Raw genomic sequence first — 8302 nt, forward strand, 5'->3', positions numbered from 1 at the left:
CACAGCCCAGACCCAGCCCTGGGCCTCCCCACCCTACACCCCCAGGGTCCAGACAAGAAGCGGGTAGGGTTCGGGTTTGGGTTCGGGCTCGGGTCGGGGCTGGTGAAGGCACTGGGCCCACGCAGACCGGCTCCTGGGAGAGGAGCTGAGCCAGGCCATGTGAGGCGGCCGCCTGGTGAAGGGGGCAAGCACCCCTTTCCATCCTCTTCCTCATCATCCCCCAGGGGCTCAGGGAAAGGGCGGGTCTTCAGGACTTGTCAGCCCCCTGCGGCCCGCGCTCGGGAACACCGTGTAGCCCCCCTGTACATGCACACACCGTGGGGCCGGGACCCACAAGTGTGCATTTAGGACAGGGCTCAGGGTCCCAGCTGGACCTGATCAAACCGGCGATCGCACACCGGGAGTCCTCCTCTGCTGAGTGGAAGGACTGACGATGCGATGACCGTTCACAACCGGCGGTCAGCACAGAGCAGCTCCCAGGCCAGAGCCTCCATCGTGAGCAGCCCTCAAGTTCAGGGACTCGAGTTCAAGCCCCAGCCTGTCCTGGAACGGTCTCTGGCCATCCCTGGAGGCAGGCCCTCTCCATGCTAGAACCAGGAACGTGGCGCAAACTGGCACGAGCTTGCCACCCCGTTTGACTTTCCCAGCGTCCGCTTCATCCCCGCAAAGTAGGCAATGCCGTCCGACAGCGTCAGAGTGCTTTCCTGTCCACCGAGAGCTGCCCCAGTGAAGAGGCGCGCTGTCCTTCTCCCATGGTGGAGCTGGGGCCCCAGAAGAGAAGCAGACAAGCAGTGCCCTCCCCGCCCCACTTTTACGTGAACTTCCGCCTTCAGAGATCTGCTGGGAAAAGTCACGCCAATGTTGGCGCCGCGCAGGTCCCAAAGAGAAGAGGGACGGGATCTGAGTTCCCGGGTGCTAGCAAGAACCAGTCATCAAACACGCGACATTGCTTGTTCAACATATGTGGACATTCAGGTTCACATGCTGTAAAAGTTGTCCTCCAAAAGAGTAAGACGATCGCGACGATCACTGCTTCTCGGCCAGCGTCAGGAAGTCGACGGGCAGCAGAGCTAAGCGGAAGGGGCGCTGCCTGCCTCTGCTGGGGCTGACGGTGCGACGACAGCACAGGGAACTCTACTCAGTACTCTGAGTAACCTGCATGAGAAAAGGATCTAAAGACAGAATGAGCACACGGACGTGCTGACTCACGGTGCTGGACGCCTGAAACCAACACAGCGAAACTGACGTCAAACAGAAAGAGCGCTGAGACCGCTGCTCCCCAGAGAGCCTTCCCCACGGGCAGGGTGCTTAGAACCTAAGCAGGGGAAGGACTCGGGGTCCCTCAGTCTAGTCCCCTCCCCAGAACCCAGAGTACACCCCCACAGCTATCCAGCCCCTACACTACCCTAGCCTGGCGGGGGCAAGCCCACCGCCCTCCACGGGCCTGGTGGGAGCAGTCTGGTCCCTGAGCGCCCACCTTCCTGGGGTCCATCTTTCCCCCTGAGCCGTGTTTCCTCCCAGGTCCCACCCTCTCTCTTTAGGAGCGGGGGTCCTTCGTCAGGGTGCGCATGAGACAAGTCTCCCTGCTCACCTCCTCCATCACCTCCTCCAACATTGAAGAGAAGGGGGCGGGGGAGAGGAGGGGGGGACAGGCGAGGGGACTGGAAGGGAAGCTGGAGTCCCATAGCCCAGAGTCCTGCACACAGGCTGGGGGATGAGCTCAGCGCTTCTGGAAGGGGAGGGCAGGGCAGGGCCGCGTGGTCAGCAGTGACTCAGGCCTCTTTGTCCCGAGCGCACAGTGGAGGACAGACAGCGGGCTCCGTGCAGAACAAAGAGGTTCTGTGGAGCAGCCCGAGCAGAGGGCAGCGCTGGGGAGGGAGCACTCAGAGAGAAAGGGAGCCCTCGGAGCGTGGGCCGGCCCGCCCGGAAGTGCAGCACAGCGGCATCGAAGGTCTCCCGAAGGCAGCGAGGAGCCAGCGGGTGGGGCGCCAGGAGGCTGGCACGACCCCCGGGAGGCAGGCCAGGTGGGAGACGAGCCACGGGGGCCAGCATCAGCCTCCTTCCCGTGCTCATGGCTCCGGGTGGGCCCAGGGCCCCCTTCCTCTCCTGGAGCCGTGGGAATCTCCCCTGGTCAGCGCCCCCACCCCCTACCCCGTCCCAGGGATGACACAGGACTCAAGAGAGTGACAGCTGCTACCCCCAACTCCCCCCCAGCTCAGGGGCCGTCCTGCCTCCCGGGTGGTGGGCAGGCACTGGGCCAGCCCCCGCAGGGCCCTGCCACATCCTTCCAGGCTCCTGGGTCGTGCAGTCTGCCCCTCGAGGGCCAGGGGTCCGACTCTGCTTCTTACTCCCCGGGAGTTAGTACGGAACTGAGTCCAAGCCAAGCAGTGGTCCTGCTGCCAGAGCCGCTCCTGGGGACGCTCCCACCACGGCCGCCTCTCAGCCCAGCGACCCCCGCCCCCTCCCCATGGGCGTCGCACCGTGAGGTCTGCTGTCTGGGTGTCTCCGTGTGAGTGCAGATCCCTAAGTGGGCACACCCCCATTTAGAACCCTCTGCAAGCCAGTGGTGTGTTTGCTACTCCGTGTTCTTCCACCAAAGAAGGGAGAGACTTGAAAACCTAGTTTTCCTGTGACAGTTTCGTTACCAATTAGGAAACGTGGGCCCCAAGCCCTGAGCAGCTTCACCTGGAGGCCTGGGCAGGTGGCGGGGCAGGGGCTCCTCTCCCTCCATCGGGCCCAAAGGCTGCCTCTGTGTGAGCTTTGCACCAGCGGGATTCCTCTGTATCTGTTCTTCCGACTCTTGTTTCGTTTGCTCATCGTCATGTTTTAAGATTAATCCGTGTTGTTGCTTGTAGTTTTTATTTGGTTGTTCTTGTTACCAGAATATTCTATGGCAATTAGAAGGATGAGATGGTTGGATGGCATCACTGACTCGATGGACAAGAGTTTGAGTAAGCTCTGGGAGCTGGTGATGGACAGGGAGGGCTGGTGTGCTGCAGTCCATGGGGTCAAAAGGAGTCAGACATGACTGAGCGACTGAATTGAACTAAGAAGGTGCATGCTGTCAAAGGTACAGGATAGCCGGGTGCTTACCAAACGAAATGAGGAGTAAGTTGGGGAACTCCTGGGGAGACAGCTGTGTTCTGCTTCTCGAGTTTATTGGGGGTCATGTTACTGTTTACGACCCCTCCTCACCCTGTTCATTATCCATTATGCCCCTCCCTGCATGCCTTAGGTTTCACAACAAAAAGTTTCCATGAAAAGTGGAAGCCCTATGAATAAGGCATTTGGGGTTGCATGCATGCTCAGTCGCTTCAGTTGTGTCCAACTCTTTGCGACCCTGTGGACTGTAGCCCGCCTTCCATCGGATTCTCCAGGCAAGACTATTGGAATGGATTGTCATGCCCTTCTCCAGGGGATCTTCCCGAACCAGGAGTGGAACCCGGGTCTCTTGGGTCTCCTGCATTGGCAGGCAGGTTCTTTAGCACTACAAGCCCCACGGTTTGGGGGGCATTTGGGGTTGTTGTATACAAAGTGGGGCCACCGTGGGCGAAACGGAGGGAGACCCACTCGAGACCTCAGGTCCTGCACTCCTGGTGGGGGTGCTTTAGTCCCTCAGTCGTGTCTAACTCTTGTGACCCGGTGGCCTGTAACCTGCAGGCTCCTCTGTCCCTGGGATTCTCTAGGCAAGAATACTGGAGTGGGTTGCCATTCCCTTCTCCAGGGATATGTTCCCCATCCAGGGATCAAACCCAGGTCTCCTGCATTGCAGGTGGATTCTTTACCGTCTGGATCTGAGTTCCTGTGAATTTGTGATCTCCATTAGGACGCTTTCTCCAAGAGTAGGAAGCAGCTCTGTTTGCCAGGAGGATGTACAGAGGCCAGCATGCTACATGCAAGTGCCCATGGGGTTGGGGGTCTCCCATAGCTGCCACGCTGCCCCTGGAGACCCCTGGGGGGGTGTATTTCAAAAGAAGACCATAATGATTTGTCCCACCAAGAGGTGAGAAGACAATAGCTCAGGAGGCCTGGAAGGGACCACTGTCTCCCACGAGCTCCAGCCAGGGGTGGTACTCAGTCCACACCCAGGGGAGCCACACTCCCCTCCGAGGTGCTTGGCCATGGAGACTGGGGCAAAGCATGGGCTGAACCGAGAATTCTCCTGGCGCCCAGATCGCACCCAGAGTCCACGGAGAACATTCCTCCCCACCTGGGCCCCCTCACCAGACACTGTCTCCAAGGGGCGGAAATCAACATGTCTCCAGATGAGAGAGTAGATATACCCTCTCATGTGTGTCCGACGGTCACTCACTGCCTGGGTTTCGCAGACACTGCCACCCCCACCTGGACATGACCCTGGCGGGACCACTGTCCAAGGCAGGGAGCTCTGAGCCGCTGCAGGCAAGTGGGGGCCGGAGAGAACCGTGTGAGGTCACACTCCAAGGTGAGCTGGCTCCTGGAAAGGCCACAGCTCAGCCCTGCAAGCTGCTCCAGAGTGAGGACTGAACTCCTGGAAAACAGGAGGGAAACCGGAAAACCGTGGGGCTCACTTAAACTGCAGTCAGCGTTTCAGGCCGCGCTTCAGAACTTGCCCCAGTGGACACTCTTCATCGCACATAAATGCCTGCGGCACTTCTCGACAGAACCACAGGGACGGTCTTGTGCGGCTTTAGCACCCACTGTTTCACGGTCGTGTTACAGGGGTGTGACTACTGGCCATGTGACCTGCACACCAAGCGTGAAGTCAAGCCCAGGAAGACACGAGTGAGATCAGACTCTCTGGGGAGCGGCACACTCTCTTAGTGGTCGGACATTCTTAGATCCACCGGACGTCTGTGGTGAGCCTGCAGAGGACAGGAAGCACCAACAGAAGGGTGGGAACGCTGGTGAAGACACGGAAGCCCCAGAGTGGTGAGCAGCGGCCTGGAGAGCCCCCTGAGAAGACCGTGGCCCAGGAGGAAGCACCCTGGGCCCAGATAACAACAGGCACAAAACTCCCTCACAAGGTTGCCTTGCACCCTCTCTTGAGTCTACTGCTAGAAGCTGAGAAATCTCGTTTAAACACACTCGTGTGGTGGACTGCTTTAGACAGCACCATTTCCAGGGTGTCCGTGCCTGCAGCCACATCTCACCATATCCCAGGAGTAAGGACAGGGCTGAGTGGCCCGTTTCCCGAGGAGGGAGATGGTGTCCATCCCCTGCCCCCAGAGCTGGGCTCCTCCACATTGAACCCACATAGAAAAGGCCAACTGCTCGGAAAATCTGAGGCTGATAGGAACCTTAAGATGCAGCTAACATTCAGAGGGCTTCCCTGGTGGATCATGGTAAAGAATCCACATGCCAATGCAAGAGATGTGCGTTCAGTCCCTGGGTCAGGAAGATCCCCTGAAGGAGGAAATGGCAGCCCATTCCAGTATTCTTGTCTAGAAAAGCTCATGGAGAGACGAACCTAGCGGGCTACACAGTCCATGGGGTCACAAGGGGTCAAACACAACTTAGCAACTAAACAACAATATTCAAAAGACTGCATCAAAAAAAATTAAATAAAGAGTCTAGATATACAGCAAGCCTCTCTCTGAGGCATTGGTGGTTCAGTGGTAAAATTCTCACCTGCCACATGCGAGGCCTGGGTTTGAGGCTGATACAAACCTTAAAATGCAGTTAATACGCAAAGGGCCTCCCTAGTAGCTGACGGTAAAGAACTCACCTGCCAATGCAGGACATGTGGGTTCACTCCCTGGGTCGGGAAGATCCCTGAAGAAGGAAATGGCAACCCACTCCAGTATTCTTGCCTGGGAATTCTCATGGACAGAGGAACCTAGCAGGCTATAGTCCATGGGGTCACAAGGGGTCGGACACAACTTAGCAACTGAACAACAGTATTCAAATGACTGGATTAAAAATTTTTAAATAGAGTCTAGATATACAGCAAAACTAATAAGATGGAATTTATCCAACACGAATACAAATGCTAAACGCAACTAACCATGTGGTGTAAGCTGGAGGAGACGTAATTTAGAACATGTGAAGAAGACCAAGAGCATGTATTGCCAATGTGACAGATCTGAAAACTACAATAAAAATAACACGAGTTTGGGCTACCTCCATAGGATTTAATATTCAGACTCCAGCTGGAACCAAATTCAGCATATTGATTCCAGATCTGGACACTTTTGAGGCCAACTCTGAAGCAAGCCACATTCAAAAAACTAGAATCATGGCATCCGGTCCCATCACTACATGGCAAATAGATGGGGAAAAATTAGAAACAGTGGCAGACTTTATTTCCTTGGGCTCCAAAATCACCACGGACAGTGTCTGTAGCCATGAAATTAAAAGATGCTTGCTCCTTGGAAGGAAAGCCAAGGCAAACCTAGACAAGGTATTAAAAAGCAGAGACATCAGTTTGCTGACAGAGGTCCGTATAGTCAAAGCTATGGTTTTTCCAGTAGTCATTTATGGATGTGAGAGTTGGACCATAATGAAGGCTGAGTGCTGAAGAATTGATGCTTCCGAACTGTGGTTGGAGAAGACTCTTGAGAGTCCCTTGGACTGCAAGGAGGTCAAACCAGTCCATCCTAAAGGAAATCAACCCTGAATATTCATTGGAAGGACTGATGCTAAAGCTGAAACTCCAATATTTTGGCCACCTGATGCAAAGAGCTGACACACTGGAAAAGACCCTGATGCTGGGGAAGATTAAGGGCAGGAGGAGAAGGGGACAACAGAGGACGAGATGGACATGAGTTCAAGCAAGCTCCAGAAGACAGTGCAGGACAGGGAAGCCTGGCGTGCTGCAGTCGGTGGGGTCACCAAGAGTCGGACACAATTTAGCAACTAAACAACAACTGAAGCAAGCTGGACTCGGTCCCAAGAAGAACGTGTGGAACAGACGAGAGAAGGTGGGCTTTGTGGGCCACTCCCAATCTACCGCTCATTATGCAGCTGTGTCACTGCAGACAACTTACTTATCCTCTCTGAGCCACTGCTCTCTCATCTGAGAAAGAAGAATAATTTAGACACTTTCTCTAACTGAGATAATTAGGTAGGTCATGATGCCAGTCTCAAAGTCAGCACCCAGTAAATTCACTGAATTATGACTATCATCTTTGTACTGTAAAAGATATCCTGGCAAAACAAACACAGTAGCTGTCTTTAGATGCATGTTACAGGAGAGATGGGCTGGGAACAGGGGGCTCAGGGCAGAGCGGAGGCGGTGGTGAGAGAGGCAGGGCAGGAGCTGGGGACAAAGAGGGACAGGGCTGAAGAAGAGATGCCCTGAAGAAGAGATGCCCCCGCCTCCGAGCAGTTCGATTCTGACGCAGAATCCTTGGATCCCATGTTGAGAAACACAGCTCCGAAAGTGTGATGCTTCTGTTCAAAGTGTGCAACTGCGAGCAAAGAGTCCAGGATGTGATGGAATAAATGCCTGCCCTGCGGGGAATTCAGCTCCGACCTCTCCTGCCTCCAGTACGCGGTGGGTCTTTCTCAGGCTTTCTGCAGCTCTGGAGGAGGAGCTATTAAACAACGTCATGGGATCCCAGGCCTTCACAAGATCCAAGTGTAAAAAATGTCAACTAGGGCATCTCTGACCCTCTAGGGGGGATTAGCCAGCTCCCCTGAGCCCAAAACAGATCCACAACAGGGCTGGGAACAGGGGGAGGGGAGGGGATGCCCTCCAACACCCCCCACCCCAGAAACCCCTCTTCTGCAAGGGAGGGCCAGCATTCAGCACGTGCACAGCACAGGGCGTGAGGACATGGCAGCCCCTCCAAGGGCCCCCAGCAGAGAAGCCGAGGGTACACCTGCAAGCCTGCTTCCACAGTCGGGATGCTGGTCCTGTGGACGAGGACTCCTGAAGGCACGCCAGGTACCCGGCGCCCTCTTAACACTTCCTTCCTCCCCAAGCCCTTCCTTTAGCCTCACAGCACTCCCTTTTCCCCCACGATTATAACAGTAATACGTGTTCATTGTACAAAATTCGGAAGCTACACAAAGGTAGCTTTCAATCTGCCCTAATTGTACCAGCTAGAGTCAAACAATAACTATTTTAAGGACTTACACCTACAGAACATTTATTGGACTTTAGGAAATTTCTTACAAGAAGCATCCTTTCTGTCACTTATTACATGATGCAAAATTTCCAACTCGCTAGATATTCTTCATACTTATGACTGTGGTATCACATTATATAAATAGGGCTTTTTTATTGGACAATCTCCCATTTTAGCTATTGATGTTGTCTTCAATCTTTTGGGACAATTTATGACATTGAAGTAAAAATTATTGCATGCAGCTTTTA

Source organism: Bos indicus x Bos taurus, chromosome 4 (assembly GCF_003369695.1).
Source record: "Bos indicus x Bos taurus breed Angus x Brahman F1 hybrid chromosome 4, Bos_hybrid_MaternalHap_v2.0, whole genome shotgun sequence".
Classification (NCBI taxonomy): domain Eukaryota; kingdom Metazoa; phylum Chordata; class Mammalia; order Artiodactyla; family Bovidae; genus Bos; species Bos indicus x Bos taurus.